The following is a 16,444-nucleotide window of genomic DNA, read 5'->3' as shown; positions in this document are numbered from 1 at the left end:
AGTGAGAGCGAGAAAGAATAAAAAAGAAAATGACGAAAATAAGTATCAAGGAAGCTTTGGATTCTTTCTCGTTACGCATTCATAAAAGTGAAATACGCTTTGTAAATTTGATTCCCGTAACGCAGCCCATTACCAGAGCCCATTTATACTCGTTCCTTCGACCAACTCTCCTCCGGCGAGCATGTGTTCGCGTTATGCCTCTACCGGTCCTAAACGAGGTCGACCAGCTTCGACCATAACCACACCTCCTTTTACTAGACTACTACTCGCGTTGCCCCGTGTATTTTATCCTGGGATCCCAGAACGCGCGGCGGGCTTTCGAACGGCACGAGATATACGCCTCGACAAAGGATCTCACCGCTGCTCCTTGGAATTTTATATACCTATCTACCTACCTTTACCTACCTACCTATCTCTATCTCGCTTCTTTCTCTCTTTTCTTCCTTCCTTTCTGTCTTTCTTTCTCTCAACGAGGGCCTTTCTCATCCGTCTCTCCGAGAAGGAAAGGTAAAAGTCGATCTGAATAATGTAAAAACGTGCTTTCGAGGTGACGGTCAACGAATATTTTAACTTACATGAGCCATCGACAAATTTACTGTCTTCTTTACGAACGTAACGCTTCGTTTTCATCGTACTCTTTGTCCTCATGTCCAAATTTCTTAGATCTTCTCGCTTTTCTTTTTTTTTTTTCTTCGAAACGGAAAAAGGGGAACGTCGTTCGTTGCATAAAAATAAATTTTAAAGTTGAACATTCGTCACAAGATATATGACCACCCGTATTATCATATGATACTCCGCTGTATTTCGTTTCCATCGCCCAGATAATCGATGCCAATCCGATTGGATATCTCACGTAGCAGCCGTGGCGGTGGTATTCGTCGAACACTTTCGCTCCAGCTACATAAATACGGGCTCGACCTTTCTCTTGGTGGAACAAGTCTACTTCGTCGTTCTCGATGACTCGTAGGGCATCGGTAGATAAGATAAGAGAAAGAGAAAGAGAGAGTGAGAGAAGAAGAGTGGAAAATACGAAGTTGGTAACCATTAAAACAAAACCGATTCCGTGATCCAAGGAGACTTGCTTCAAGATTTCTTAGTCACGAGCAAAGCTTATGTAACTTTGCTTTGTCTGCTTTTCAATGGTTTCATGTTTCAATAGATTCTATATTCTTTTATTTTTTAAAAAACTGGAGTATAAAATTCTTCATCTTTTTTATTTAATTTTAAATGGGTCAGTCATTCCACTGTATCTTTGAAATATTTTAATTATCGTCATACAATTTGATCAAAACTTCTTTCACCAATCGTGAAAAATAAAATTTCTGTCACCAGTTGTGAAGAATAAAATATCACAGACACAGAAATTGCAAGCAAATATTATTCGTGTTACGTGACTTATCGAATTCACTCCTTTGCAGTGAATTGCCATGTCTAATGGATAGATAGACCTCGCAAAGAAACTTTCTCCGATAGGGATACAGCTCGTGATCGGTCACTCGGCCATTGTCGTTTGACGCATGGGGTTCTGAACAGCCGTCCAATATCGTCACGTGGACTTTCTACGAGTTATCTCATCCAAGTTCGAGCACGAATTTTCACAAAGCACAAAACTGTGCTGAAATATTCTCTTAGTATAGTATATCTATATATAAATATACGTATCGTCGATCTGTCTTTCACTTTGAGAGCCAGAATGCGCGAAGGCATCATCATCACGCGTGGCTGATGGCATGCCGCGCGAGAACGGACTTTCCCTTCTAACCTTACGATCTTACTTCCACGCGAAGCAAGAAAACCGAGTCTTCTTTTCTCTTTTCCAACCATCTGCTCACCCACGAACGTACGTGAACATCTCGATGTGCTACCTAAAAGGCGACCGTCATTGGAAAATGTGTTAATTAATTATCTCCCATGCGACTATCTCTTCTTTGCCGTGCTAATCGGTATTATAAAGGAAGAGAATTCTTTCTTTTTTCTTCGAGTGTAACCTCGATCTATCTATCGAGATAAACTGCGAAGTTAAAAATGTTTTAATTATTATTTTATTTTGATCAATTGAGTTCAATCAAATTTCGATAATAAAAATTATAAACATTTCGTTACGTTCCTAATATTTCAAATTTTGTGAATAAATGGATTAAAACGAATGAAGAACGAAGTTCAATTATTAAATGAAAAATAAATACCAAAAATGAAAGAATTCGAATGATAGGTAGAGTTTTTTGATTAGCTCCTCTTATATTCTTTCTTTTTTCTCTTGATTTCACCTACGTTCATACGTATATGCATATACTTTGGAAAAACTTCGACGACATCACGGTATACGAGCAACGTCAGAAAGTTGGTCTCTCTTATTACGAAAGTTTTTCGGTAGCGTGGCGTTTTTCCTAAACCACGGAAACTTTGCAATCGAGTGAAGGTGAACAGGGTGGAGATGGGGAATGCCACGTGAAAAATAGTTTCGGCGTAGGAGCTTTCTACGAAGAGTAAAAGTCACGTCGAAGAAGAATCTTCACTCTTTTACTGGTCGCCTACGAAAAATTTTATTTACGAACCACGTGGTTTAAAGTTTTCTCGAGCTTCCTTGTACTACCCGAGAGTCAGATGAGTTGAGCTTGGGTAGAAACCGCTACTATTTTTACAATTTCTTCTTCTAACGAAAGATTAATGATTAAGTTCTATCTCAAAAATTTCAACATCCGGAATAGTCCCAAAGAAAGAAAAATGAAAGACGGAACAATTCACGGTTGATTAAAACATTTTCTTTTTTCCTACAATCTTACGCTATGAGAATCAAAGTTAAATAGAAGGGATTCAAATCATTGTTTAATTCAGACTTTAATAAAAAAAAATGTTTTTGAACCTAACAGAGTATTCACAAATGCCAAATGAAAATGCGATTTTAATGTTAATTCGTTTGAACTTAATTATTCCGTTTTTTTTTTTACGAAGATTTATTTGAGGTTCTCTCCACTTTTGAAAGTTTAACAATGACAAGCTACCAAAATAAAGCTCGTGGGTTATACTACCTACGCATGCTTGACGAAGAAACTATTTTTATCTTAACGATACCATACATTCTGCACTTTGTACGTCGTCTCCTCTCCCCTCTCTTGATGTACGTCGACCTTGACATTTTCCCTATAAGCGCACGTCGTGTAAGCGAGATTGAAACATCCACGAAAGATCGACTTAGATCGATACCCGTCTATTTTCCAAATCATCCCATCGATCTTCGAGAACGAATATGTTCTTAGGTAAATCCAAATAAGAATTAAAGCGATCTAAATCAGATTTCATTTGGAACAAGATATATATATATATATATATATATATATATAACATAAAAGTAATTTTATTTTTAAATGGCTTTCGTTATTGAAATGACTCAATTTTAAGAAAACTTTTATAGTAGAATAGTATTCTCGTTGAAAAACTACTATCGTTTCTGTCGAATGGTTCAAACATTGTGTAACGGAATACTGTAAGAGTAAACTCGAAGAAAGCAGTTCGTGGAATGAGTACGGGCACTTTCCTCGAGCTCTTCTTTACGAGCGTCACGAGGCACGCAATTGCTCTTTGCAAATTACATTAACGCATTGGATTTTAACGCTCACACGAACCCACGTACCGTTCGACGTTTAGCTCAATCGTATTTCTACCTTTTATTTCTCCGAAAGCGTACCAAATTATATAGATGCCGAACTTTTTTCATGATCTTTCTTTTCTTTCTCTTTCTCTTTCTTTTTCACGCTAATTCGACGTCTATCCTACAAATGACAATCCGCACGGATATATCACTCAATGAATTTCGCATTCGCTATGATCAGCGAAATGCTTTCGTTTACCAATCGCAAATATAACGAAAATGCAAATTTTCGAATGTTTACATCCGTACCTTTCTCCCTTTTACTGATTTTCCTCCTGTATGAAATAATTATTATTCCATTCGACGATTGCCGTTTCGAGATAGCACGTATAAAATTTCATTCTCTTTATTTCCCAATTTTTGTCAACGATAAGGGTTAAACTAATGCATGGTTATACGAGTTATCGATTTCTTTTTTGAGACTCAACTCTCGTTATTCCGATAGATAAACTCATTACGTTTATATCGTTCTATTAAACGCCGGATTTCTATATATCTAGTTTCTCAATTAGAATTCCAATTATTTTCGTGAAAAGTTCTATCTTCTGATCAGGATTAGAAATTCTTTTAGTATGCTGTCGATAACGTTAAAGCAAAAAAAATTGATTTTACAATCGCGATGCAGGTTGTACTCACGACATTTTATTCGTGATACTCATGAAGGATCTCGTTGAATTTTAATGTCAGTCCCGGGGATAGCTTTTTATATATCGATTAATGCAGAATAGTCGCTTTGAACGCTCCAGCTTGCTGTTATCGGCGAGACGATTAATGGAGTATTGCTGGTAAAATGAGGTAATATTATTATTTTAGGTACAACATCACTATTGTTCGCGCAATCGGATCTATTTAATACGAGATAGAAAAAAAAGCTCGAATTTCAGAAGATTCAACATAGATATCAATACTTCGTATATCATATTATACTGGATATATGATATAAAACCTTTATAATGTATAATTTAATAAAATATAGTTATTTGTTATTATTTCAAATCTTACCATTTTGATATTAAAATACGATTTTATAATTGATCGAAAATATTGCTTGTATTTTATATTGCATTATTATGTTCGATAGTGATCAAATTGTATCAGCATCAACTTATACGAAGACTTGTTACTAGCGAAAGGTGTTAATGACACGATACTCGATAGTAGAAAAAGCAGAGACCGTCATTTTCGAGTCCACAAGAAAGAACAAAAGGCGAGGAAGAAGACTCTTCAAGATTCCCATTCCTGGAACGCTGGTGATTTCTAATTGATCGTAAAAGGCGAAGCTCCGCGATCGTGTCCTCGATATTTCACGAGCACGGTGAAAGAAGAAACGCACTCGTCGACTACGCACGAGAATCTCGTACGTACATCCTTCTTTCTCTCTCTCCTCTTTATCTCTCGAAGCATTTAACGTTGCAAGTGAAACGATGTTTCACAGTATCAAAGAAATGATGTTATTGGCCTGACGAAAGGTTTAACGACACGGTCGTACATGTTTCTAATTTCTCGATGAACAAAAACTGTACCTTCGTCTTCCTCCTGCCTTAACCGAAAGTATTCCAAATAGCTTGAAGTAGCTTAATCGATTACATTAATACTTATTAGGTCGTACCAGATCAAGGACGAGGTTTCTCAGTGTCTCAATATGTCGAGAAACCCGATTCGGAGGCCTTGTACCACTTAAATTCGGACACTTCCTAAGCTGGAAATCAGGAAACGCGAATCGTTCTCTCTCATTCTTAACCAATTCGACGAAGGGGAAAAGAAAAAAGAGGAAAAGCGAGTTGTGCAGGTGCCGATCGAAAGGTCGTGTCTCCGTGGAAAAAAGGAATGCTTGGAAGAGGGAAGAAAAGGTCGAACGTCAATCCTGAAGTGGAACGAAACGATAGAAGAGAAGGAAGGTTGTAATCTATCTTTCTCTTCCTTTCTCTCTCTCTCTCTCTCTCTCTCTCTCCTTCTTTCTCTCTTTCTTTCTCTCTTTCTTTCACATATACAAACGTACACTAATACATTCTGGCACTAATAAATTAATAAAATTAGCAATCCGCGCTATCGGCTGGGAATAACACGAGCGTAAGAATCGAACCTCATTAAGCAGGCTCGTTTCTTCTAGCCGGTAATTAAATGCGACCAAAGGAAAGGAAAAACGCTGGATAAGGTACATCGCTCGCGAAGTAGGCCTCCCGCATTTAATTGTATCGCGCCTCGTTAGGTCGTCCCACAACGGGTCGACCTTTGGGTTCTGTGTGCGTATGTGTTTGTTTCAGGGTTCACAAGAATGCAAGAGACACTACGTATTACGATAGGTCGAGGTGATGAAAAAAAAAAAAAAGAAAGAACCAGGAAGAAAAGAAAAAAAAGAAATCGGGTGCAAAGACCTGCTTGCTGCTAGATAGACGTGATTATGGAAACGAGAGAGAGAGAGAGAGAGAGAGATGGAGAAAGAGTGAAAGAGTCCCAAGTCTTGTGGAAAGAGTAGAATTGCGGTCCAGCCTAGTTTTTTAAAAAATGTAGGTAAAGAGAACTCGTGATCAAGAAAAGGATCGATCTCGTTCTTCTTTTCTTTTTTTTTTTTTTTTTTTAAAGGCGAAACAAGTCTGTGGTCTAGTTTATTGAACGGATACGACAGCTTCTTCCTCTTGAAAAGGTTTTGATTTCGTCGGCAAGTTCATAGAAAAGACGGAAAGGAAAGAATATCAGAAGGCAGAAATAGAGAGACGCCACAGTTCGGTAAGTAGTTACTGCTTAAGTTTTACGAAAAGTCGTACTATTGCAGAATCGGAAGTCATAATCCCGGAATGTAGAGTTTTGATGATCTTAGAAAGGCTCGTGAATATAGTAACAAACTACATCCCGTTTCTTGCTGACGTAGTCTTTAAACGAAGCAGCCGTCTTCTTCCTTTGGGACCATACCGAAATCCGAAACTTATTTCGAAGACGAATGAAAAGTCCAAAAGCATTTCTACGGCATAAGCGAGAAATTGAAAGGGTTCATTCTATCTGGGTCCACCTTATCCACAAGTAATAACGTGCCATATATCTATACACCTATTGGTATATACAGACCGGACAGAAAGTTGTGAAATAGAACTTGATAAAAGCAAAACAAAATCGAGTACTTATACGAACGAAATAGAAAAGAAATGGAACTATCGATTTTATAATAAAAGAAATAATTCATCATATTTTCTGACAAATATTTGAGATATTGGTATATTCCCACTCGTCGTTTTTTTCTCGTTTTATCTTCTCTCATATGTTTACGCGAAATGATCATAGTGCTATTTTTTTTTCTCGAGTACCTGCGATACGTTTTTTTCTGTCTCCATGTCTCTTTATTTATACGGTTAGCCGAGTCTCGAAAGACTAGCACCTATTGCCAACGATCATTCCTTTGTGCAACGCACGTCTCTGAATCGCCTTGAAAGTTCGAACGGGAAAGGTTACACACCGCTATTCTGCGCGTTAAGAAGCAGGATTTGATTAAACGCTGCAGTAGTAGATGAAAATTATTATCGTGCGTTCGCTATCCTCTTTTCTACTGAACAAATCAGCAAAAAAAAAACGAAGCAAATTTTGTCTCGCGAAAAAAAAGAATTCTTTTGAATTCAAAGCTACATGAAAAATTTAATTACATTTTATCAATTATAAGAAATTAAATTCGATCGATCGCTCGACCAAATCAACGGTCAACCGATTCGAATCCGCCTCAAACGTAACACCGTTTTCCGTTTTCCGCTCCACAAATGGTTTGACGTAATATTCACCTCGCTGCTTGCTGTGATATACCGAACGATCGTACTTTAATCAATAGCTATATGAAACTCGATTCATTCTTTCGTCACTTTAAGCTTCGTAATACAGGGTAACTCGAGAATTATTCCCGAATGAAGTAACTACTTATTTGCTGTATTTAAGATGCAATCATAAGAACGAACAAATTCACATACGTTAAATTACAAATACGTTAAATGCACTTGAATGAAGTGTTTTGGAGAAGAGAATTTTTCATAAAATCAACAAACGAAAAGTTTGTATGGATGCGGATGATGACCATTCTCACCCGGTATATCCGAACAATAGAACGATAAAAGCGCTGAGAAACGAAAGGACGAAGAAACTAATTCGCGAAAGATTACGTAGCCGCTTTTAAAGATGCCGATCGTTAATCTCGAGAAAGGGAATACTTATTCTCGCCTCTCTTTCGTTGGCAATTTATCTCGAGTTTCCTAGGAAAGTGAGTCCCACGTTTAAAACGTAGATACATAGGTATTTATGTACTTACATGTATATGTACATAAAGAAATAAGTACGTAAGTATATGTATGCGAGATCGAGTAGCGAATTCCAAAGCAGCGTTTCGAAATCGCGACGAGGTTTGCGAGCGAAAAGAAATTACATGCGGGCGTGTACCGCATAATATCTGGGAAAACATTGAAAATTGTGGCCTCGCGCTCGAGCACATACTCACATTCAACCGTTAACGGTTTAACGAGCATTTCGTTAGTTTTTCTTTTAGAATTCGTTCAACGGCAACGATTCGTTTCTCGCTCGCGTTCTCCTATCGCCGTGACGCGATTATGTCTTTCTATACGTGTGCGCGTACGTACATCTCCGTGTGCGTATGTGTGTGTTGTCTCTTGCGAGTTGCGTGCACAGCCTGCCAAGGAGGTCAATGCCTCTTTCTTCTCTATCTCATTCGTTTCCTTGGCTGGTCAGCAATCGAGCATATAAATCCTATCATCGAAATCCAAGAAAAAAAATTTTCGTTTAATTCAGAAACAGCCTTTATTTTATTTTTATTTCTTTCTTTTATTTTTTTTTTTTCCTTTAATGTCATAATATATAATCATATATTAAAGTTTTAGGAAAAGCATATTCTTTCAGTAATCCTTCAGATAAGAAATCGTCAAGTAGCGTAAAAAGAGATTGATACGAAAAAGCATGCAAAATATAGAAAGAAGACAGGAAGACAAATAGAAGTTCCCTTTTACACATACATGCGTAAAAAGGATTAAACTTCGACTGACGTTCAGTCGCGTTAAACGCGCTGTGTCAACTTCCTGCTCTGATATATTAACGTACTAATTAACCAGCCAAAATTTATAATCGTCTCTTCCAACAATATTTTTACTACTACCGGCATATTCTCATGTTTTGGTAGAATGTTTCCCGCTCTTTCAACTTTACGATCCTATCGATTATACCAACATAATTAATTTTAATAAACAGTGATATAATTTCGAAGATTTTAATTGCTTTATCATCGGTGATCGTTAACGATGAAAAGTAATTTTGATTCTTTGCCAGATTCAAACAAACGATATAATAGGAAAAAACGGCAAGATAAAAAGGTTTGTCAAAAGGAGTATTCGTTCTTCAACGACTTCGAAGAAAAAGACGTTGGATCGGAAAGGACGCGTCGGCGATCTTATCGGTGACAACGGCAAAAATACATTTCGATGATGCAGGATGCATAGTATGGTTCGTCGACACCGTAGAAACTTTTACAGTCTGGTATAAGCGAAAAGGAGACTAAGGGAAAAGAAAAAGTATAAAAAGAAAGAGCAACAGAAAAAGATAAAGATAGAATTGAATGCGGCGTATCGTTCTCATATACATATGTACGTGAACACACGTCGAACTTACTTACATAGGCATTCAGAGAAGGATTCCGTGTGCGAGGTCCAACTTACGGGGCAAAGTTCCGCTACGTGCCGGCACGTTTGCTACCAGCGAACGCTGTAGAAACGCGTAGCTCCTTAAGAAGAAGAAGAAAAAGAAAAAGGACGCACATTAAGCATGGAGAATCCACTGCTACTCGATTCTCTTCGTAAGAGATCATCAACGATATTATCAAGACGACACATATTTAAAAAATTTGCGATTAGAGAAAGAAACGATCGAATTTCTCGTTTTCAAGTGAAAGTACGAAGAAATAGACGATCAAGTATTAAAGACGATAATTTATTATATTGCGATATGATTAAAAAGCATCACTTTTGCATCACTATTCGACGAACGTTATCAACGATTTATCTTTCGACCAAAATTATCTAATATGGAACGACGATAAACGTAATTGCATGTAGAACGTTGGGTGTAGAGCTATTAAAGAAAAACTTAGGCGGTTCGCAAACAAGTTCCCTCTCTTCACTCGAGTCATAAATTACCATTTTCAAAAGGCATTTCTACGAGTTTATCCTTCCGGAAAATTGTATCTCGCACGCGAAATCTACAGAATCTACCGAAGGAGAGAATCTCACGCGACGGAACTTTTTCCGTTACCCCGTGAAATCCGGAAAAAGTCCATTCCGCGGTACATAAAACGTTAATGGCCAGCATTTCGAAGATTCGCAGCACGGATTCGCTAAATGGGAATTTAACGAAGGTATGGTAGCTGGCGTTAGTGGGGGGAAGGGGGGGGGGGAAAGAAGACAGTAGCGACAGAAAATAAATTTTCGACCCAAGTAATCCGTGAAAATTTTTCTAACCCCCATGGACCATAAAATCCGTACCTTGAAAATCTTAACGTGATTGTCCCAATTTTATATCTTTTCACATCGCAAAAATTACGTTGGAATGTATTACATCGCTATGTACATTACGTATGTATGTATCTAAATGCAATACATTTGCAAACGATAAGAATCGATACCTCCGCAGATATATCGAAATAATATGAGAAAAAAGAAAGTTTCACGATGTAATAAGACTCGTAAATGAGCATGGAAATAGGAGAAGGTTCAAGAGTAATTACTCTAAGCGATTTCTTTCGCCTTGACTCGCGCGAAACGATGTTCGCTCGTACGTTAAAAACTAGCACGGAAAGGCAACACACGTTCTTTGCGGACCGAACGAATCGCCGTGTAATAAGTGAAAGCCCACATGTTCGTTTCTTCTTCATCTTCTTTCGCAATATATTCAAGGCGAACTCCCATTTTCATAGTCGTCGCGTCGTGACATTGACAGTGGTTCGCTATCAAAAAAGAAGAAAAGAAATAAGTTTAGAAAACGGAAAGAACAACACAAGCATTTCCCTTCGAAAAACAATGATTTATCTATCGAATATCGTCCACTCGTTATCGTGCCGACCAACCTCCTGCAAAAGATCCACTCAAGAAAAACTGCTTTCACCTACTTTCCCGTTTACTTCTCTCTTTAATGTTTTCACTAGCCTGCTTCTTTCCTTCCTTTTCGTTTCTTTAATTTTTGCTTCTTTTCTTCGTGTTTAACTAGATATATATTGACGACGCAACATCCGACAAATTTTTACAATAAATTGATTCATGATGTAAGATAAATATAAAACAGCACAGTGTAGAAGAAGAAAATATTGGAAACCGAACGAACATTGGAAAATCGTTAAAATATCACTTTCGAGTAAAATCGTAAGAGCAAATATATAGATCTATCAATGAATATCGGAACAGTGATGAAAAACAAACCAGAATTTATCGATGTTTATATTTTATGAATATATATACATATCTTTGACGACGATGACGATAATCTTGTTCAACTGTTACTTTATAAAGAGACCACTGTAAATACAATATTAAACAAAAGCCTATTATTGATTTATGGTTAATTGGCTTTATGCACATTATTCGATTTATTTTCCCTCAAATCATAATTAACAAATCAATTTAAATGTTAACCTTTGATGTAAGGATACTGATTTCGCTCGACGATTTATCGATCTAATATATCGACAATGTGATGAAAAGTTAAATAAAATTAGCACTGAAATTGGTAATTTTAGCAAAACGCTGATCGGTATCTTCTCATCATAAAATCCCCCAACCAATCGTACGCGTAATATCGAAATTATAAAATAACATCGCTATTATAAAATAATTGGTATCGTTGAGTTAAATTCATCGTTATTATTATTATATTCGTCATTACTAACCAGACGACGTAGTCATTACAAATGAGAAAGAATTGCTCCTGCGAAAAAATAAAATCATTGAAAAGAAGAAGGGAATTAAGTTTTCGTCCAACGCCGGTTCCGTTACACAATGAGAAATGGTGAAAAATCTCTCCCACAGTTTGGTACGATCACAGGATCCGCATCATTGGAGAAACTCGAGCCCTAAGAGAATCTCCTGTAGTTGGGAAGCTTTCAGCAGGGAACACGCCATTCCTCTGCAAGGGAATTTGGGACGGATTAACAGTTAGGTCTTCCTCTTCCTCTTGGCCCGACCTCCATCGATGTTAAGGAATGCAGTGGCATTCACTTATACCCGCTTAGAGCTATACGAAACACAAAATGCGAACTTTGACGATCAACGTGTCTGTTTCAAAATCTTCTTTCTTACTTTTTCTGAAATATTTCATATAAAATCGGAATCTACATTTTTGATAAGCTGATTTAAGTTTCTTCGAGAGCAAAAAAGGGAGAACGGAATGGTGTTTACGAAATCGCAGAATACTCTCTTAAGATAAAGAACATGAAATAGTCTATGATAAATAGACAATGCTTCGAATGAAATGTCGGTCGAACGGTATCGACCTTTGCTGGCATTTCGACCCTAGAAAACGTGCTGGAGAAAAGCTACCGCTCGATCGATCGATACTCGGTTTCCTTGCAAACGTTCTAAGGTTTACAAAATAATATGAAAAGTTAAGGAAGTAAGATAAATCTGCCGGATTAAAAGGAACGTGCGACACTCATTCGCGTTAAGGACGCTCGAAATCTCTTCTCGTTAATCTCGTTCGTCGAGCGAGTTATTTCCAGCTCTCGTAGAAATCGAGACACACTCTCGTCGTTAGTTCAGAAGATCCAGAAAAAGACTGTGGACGTAGCTCGAAACGATCCTCCTTCTTTCCCCGTTGCATCTCGTGTTCCCTCGAAAGTATCTCGTAAAGGTCTCAACGAAACTGAGAGAAAACGTATTTTTGGATATAGCTGCGAATAAATGAAAACAAAGGGCAGATATAGCGCCCTAAGAGCTTACGAAAGAGACATTTGAGATTAACGAGCACCGACTTGCTTTATTTGCGGTCCTAAGAAAAGTTCGGAGAAGGATTTCCTCGTTCTTGAAAGTAATTTCATAGCAATCTTTAAAAAGTGATTTTTGTGAAAACTTTGCGACAACGCTCATCTCTTTCGTACTTATAGTATTCTCACGAGATTTCATAAGAAATAAGCGAGATAAAATAGGCCGGAATCGTTTACGGTGTCGGTTGATTACGCGATCGAGTACACGAAATCCATGTACCGTTACGATCTCAACTCTACCAAACGCAAGCGCGCAAAAAGTTCTTCATGATTATAGAAGCGCGAGTATGCGAAAACCACGCGATGCGTAAATCGTTCGCGATACGTCGTTTCACGGTCGATCGACACCGAACTGTAAATCATTCTTGGGAAGAACCTTGTCCGTATATTAAATGACTCCTTCTTCGAATACGGATACTATTAAACTAATAATCTCTGTTTTCATCGATAGAAGAAAGGAAAACAAATAAGCGAGCTTTTTTAACTCGTCTCGATTAACGAGCTGATTAAAGATATTTAACATTTCAAACGATGTCTTAATTTAAACTCGTCGCGAATCCAACTCCACTAATCGGATATTTCATTTTATAGATATTTAAAAAATAATATAAATTTAATAGATATCGATGTAAGAAAATTTATTTTTTTTAAAATGTTACTAAAATCCTTCCCGATCTGGCCCACTGGCGGCGGTCGTAATTAGACGCATTAAAAACCTGAGAAGTTAACGTCTTAATAACGAATAACGATCTCGATAATTTTTCTTATTCTTGCCAAATTTCGGCAAATAAATCTGACACTGATGTATAGTTCAGTATCTTCAAAATTAGTATACAAAAAATCATAGAGAGACTTCGGTATCTTTTTCAAAAGTCACCGAAGTTTATCTAAATACTATATAAAAAAAATAATTATTACTTTATTAAAATTATTCAATAATTTTAAAAGTATTACAGTATTAAATTCAACTTACGAAAATCAAATTAAATAAAAAAAATATTCTGTCTATGGCACTTTTTTGAAAAAAATCTATTGATTTTATAACAATAAATTAACATATACAGTAAAAATTATAGGTAATATTACAAACTACATTTTTGTAAATCTTGCGCTTAGAATTTTTGATTTTTGTCTATTGAGCGAAACATAGTATAATCTAACGATTCCGTTATGGTTCCAACGCACAATTTTATTATGCATAAATAAAATAAAGATACAACGTAATACAGAAAGAGTTAATAAAAGAAAAACTTATTACTTTTCACGAAATTATCGAAAGCGAGATCAAACGGGAGGAACTCTTACGCTTACGTCTGCTCCGTCTAAACCCTCTTAGAATTCCCTTCTCCTCTTCTTAAACGAGTCGTAAAGTTTTACGAGCCTTCGACGGCCCATTCTCAGACGATGCACTTTTAGAAAGGCGCGCGCGCGTACCGGCTGCATCGTAGCTTGAAATAGCCCGCGATCGTGGAAAATAAATACATAGGACTGTTTCTATCTCTCTCTTATTTTTTCTTCACTGGCAGACGGACGTTTCCTTCTTCGCAAACCATTCTTCGGACCGGATGTCATGTCGTCCCACCATTCATTCGTGTGATAGCAACGGTAGCGTAACCGCTTATTGCCCGCCCATCGACGAATACGCATATGCATACGCACGCGTCTCCTGCATTATGATGCATTCTCACTTATGCCAGTAACGTACAACGTTCTCAAACACGTAGAGGAATTCTTCGAAAGTTGCAAATAATTTTGGAAAGAGAAGAACGATGCAATGTTTTCTTATAATAAATAGTTATAAATTAACGACAAGACGAAATGTATCATTCCAAAATCATTTTATCGTAAATCGATTAAAACCAATAATAGATATCAAACAATTAATCAAGTACTCTTAATTAGAATTACAAACGTTTAAGAAAAATTATTGTGAACGTAGAATATAGTAATAAATTAGATATTATTATTAAAGGAGATTGAAATATAAAAAAAAGAGAGAAAAGTACAAAACTCGAAGAAGTAATAAAAGAACAATCGACGAACGACGCCGATCGATGACACCATTTCCTCCTCTCTCCTTGTTCCCTCAGGATCGCGAGAAGAAATCTAAAGAGGCGATCGCGCGTTTTCCTCTCTCCAAACTTCCGGCTAAAACTCGTCGCGCTGAATCGAGGCTTCTCTTCCGGCGCACGACCACGCTTTTCACTTCTTAATTAGCAGATCCATCTAGCAGATTAAATAATATTCCGTGTATGGAATAGACAGGAGACTACGAGTCTCGTTTGAGTTCTGTCTTGTGGCTAGAAAAGCATGAAATCTATTCCCGCGAAACGACGAAGTGGAGGAGGAAGAGGAAGAAAAGGAAGAAGGCTTTTGTGTCACTCCCTATAACGGACTCTCTCGTCTAAGATTTTAGAAATTACGAAAGGCGAGAAAATAGAATGTTTCTTTTATCCCACCGTCTTTCCTACGTAGCACGAAACATCTTAATTAACCGCAACTATAAATCGTTTCTTTTCCGCACGTGTCCGCTCTTAAACGTCAAACCGGATTCCACAAATTGGGAAACTCGATTTAACACTTTATCGCTTGTATAATAACAACTTGAATATTTTTAATTCCACCTCTTTCAGATATTTTCGATGGACATATTTAAAATAAAGGATATATATACTATCCTATGAAGGGAGATGGGAAATTAAATTGATTAAATTGATTAAATTCTTTAAAAAAAATGTATTTTTTCCTAAAAATATTAAAAATATGAATGATACTCTTTTCACGTATTTCAAGAGACACACGTGCAACCACGAAATAACCGTGTTCTCGCGTATAACAATCTAATTTCCGCAGATATCCTCGTGTCGAGTGAAACAGGCACGGCATCCATGTCTATAGGTATTTCTCTATTCTGCTATCTCTCTCTCTCCCTCTCTCTCTCTCTCTCTCCTTCTCTTTCTCTCTATTTCTCTTTCTCCCTCCCTCAGCTTCCGAGAGCAAATATAGGACAAACCACTAACGTATGAAACCCGCCTGTCAAAGGAGATTACCGATCACGTCTATATAGTTATCCGTCCGGTAAGTAGGTACTGTCGCCCTGTCGTCAGACTCATCGCTACCATCTTCTCTCTCTGTACCTTCCATCTCTCTTTTTTCTCACATACACAGACACATGGTTTTATAAGAACGAAAGACCCGAGAAAGTCCTTCATCCTGTACCGTCTTCGTAATGCAATACGAAGATATCAGTTGAAAAATACTCATGAGACATCAACCAACAAAGAGATCACAAGAGAAAAAACTTTCTTTTTGATCATGTCATTACACCAAAATTATTTTTTTTTTTTATTGTGGACAATTACGTAATGAATAATTTAACTATTTTTTTCTACACCTCAAAAAACTTACTACACTTAAATTTATAGATCCTTAAAAGAAACACCTGGACTTAAACTTTAATGTAATCGACATATTGGGAGAACGCGATTATCTCCTTATAAGACCATACGCAAAATGTTGTTCTTGTAGGCCAAGCATAAAGCTATTGATAGAAGTCACGCTTTGCTTTCTCCAATTTAACTCAAACCATTAATTATACCCGTCCGCTTTTGCCTCTTTGAGAATGGCTTGCGTACGGCGATCTCACACTCGAAGATCTCGTCTGTGTAATTAGAAGCATCGAGTGGGCACGTGCTATTTTTTTATGCACGAAACGATCCCCTCAAAAAGTAGGCCTACTTTCTATCTCTTTCTCTCTCTCTCTCTCTCTCTCTCTCTCTCTCTCTCTCTCT

At 37.2% G+C, this 16,444-nt stretch overlaps 1 protein-coding gene and 1 long non-coding RNA gene across 6 annotated transcripts in view; one reads left to right on the top strand and one right to left on the bottom strand.

Moving 5' to 3' along the window:
• The window catches only part of LOC122627270 (serine-rich adhesin for platelets), a 42,466-nt gene that overhangs the window by 17,703 nt on the left and 8,319 nt on the right, over nucleotides 1–16,444 (bottom strand). The window lies entirely within an intron of this gene.
• Nucleotides 4,681–8,978, top strand: LOC122627272. 3 transcript variants are annotated; one of them, XR_006326825.1, is made up of 5 exons: nucleotides 4,681–5,006; nucleotides 5,252–5,547; nucleotides 5,687–6,156; nucleotides 6,233–6,376; nucleotides 8,957–8,978. It is a non-coding gene; the product is annotated as an uncharacterized LOC122627272 (long non-coding RNA). The 3 variants fall into 3 exon arrangements; XR_006326824.1 differs by lacking the exon at nucleotides 8,957–8,978 and adding an exon at nucleotides 6,519–7,145; XR_006326823.1 differs by lacking the exon at nucleotides 8,957–8,978 and having other exon boundaries at nucleotides 6,233–7,145.

The sequence above is a fragment of the Vespula pensylvanica genome, chromosome 2 (genome assembly GCF_014466175.1).
Source record: "Vespula pensylvanica isolate Volc-1 chromosome 2, ASM1446617v1, whole genome shotgun sequence".
NCBI lineage: Eukaryota > Metazoa > Arthropoda > Insecta > Hymenoptera > Vespidae > Vespula > Vespula pensylvanica.
This window is presented reverse-complemented; position numbering and strand designations above follow the sequence as displayed.